The sequence below is a fragment of the Xylocopa sonorina genome, unplaced genomic scaffold (assembly GCF_050948175.1).
Source record: "Xylocopa sonorina isolate GNS202 unplaced genomic scaffold, iyXylSono1_principal scaffold0128, whole genome shotgun sequence".
NCBI lineage: Eukaryota > Metazoa > Arthropoda > Insecta > Hymenoptera > Apidae > Xylocopa > Xylocopa sonorina.
In genome coordinates this window covers 122,563-123,800 of record NW_027490199.1, presented here as the reverse complement: position 1 = coordinate 123,800, position 1,238 = coordinate 122,563, and positions in this window count along the sequence as shown.

Here is a 1,238-nt window from a genome sequence, read left to right as displayed (position 1 = left end):
CGTATCTGCATGAGACTTAATCAATATGTTCATAAGCCTGAAATTTATGCAGTTATTTGTTAGTCACTTAGTCTGATCATTTGAAAATGATTGACTTTCATCAATTTTCTCAAAAATTGAAATACTGTCCAACTGCTTGTATTAAAGACTATAATTAAAGTTTTGAAAATATTTTACCTTTTAATGATGTATCACGTCTCGGGTCGCGGAAAATTAACCGTATGCCGGAGCAGCACGCCGTCTCGAACGGTTCGGCTCGCACATTTGGGTCGAAGACGGGGTTCTTTTTGGATCGCGGAACACTGCGTGAAAGTCACGGACGCGAGTATATAAAAAAGGGAACTTACCTTTCGAAGTCTTAGAAACCGCTAATTCCTAACTTCGTTCCAGGTATCGTCGTCGGCAAGGATCGTCCTCTGGTATGGTCCCTCTGTACGGCTGACCTCTGGTGCGGATCGGCGACGGAGGCGCCGATGCGGAATGGCTCTCCGGTCGGCAGACAGCAGGAGATGAGACAGTGCAGTGGTGGACGATGGAGTAGCTGCTTGTACCCACGTATTCGCGCACTAGAGAACGCAGGAAGTTCTTCCTTCCCACGCGTCGAGTTCGTTTATTCGTAGTGGAACAGCGCATTCAAATCGGATTCCAAAACCGCCGCTTTGGTTTGCCGATCCAGAGATATGGAAAACGATGGATATCTTCTCCTTAGTCTAACTGTGGCTCAATGCCGCTAAGCGGAGGGCCACTCTGACTGGTCGGTAACCAAGCGTAACTAAAGTTCAGAACTCCTTGAATGATTCTGGAAGAAGCGTGAAGTCGTGGAAGACTTCGTACCATAATGAATCTAATTCTTATAAATAATGTTTTATCGTAGTGAACTATATAATTGCAATTAGAATTCTTTATGAAATAATAATAACAGAGAGGTGTGTATTCATTCTTGTAATTTTGAAAAGAGTATTATATCTTACTATTTAAAATGAAATATTGAGATTTGTTTACAATCTAATGGAATCTAATTACCTTTTGATTCAATTTCACAGTGATAATCTTCCATAGTCCAACAATTTTGTGAGCTGTCCTCAGGAATCCGCAGCTCAGTACTTATAAAATGGACGACACAAAGAACAGCCTAGCCAAACGTAATCGAACCGATTTTTCAATACTAATCTTATCATGTTTAACTTATTCTGCAAACTATTAAAATGCCCTTCGGAAAGTGTTTATTCACAGTGAAG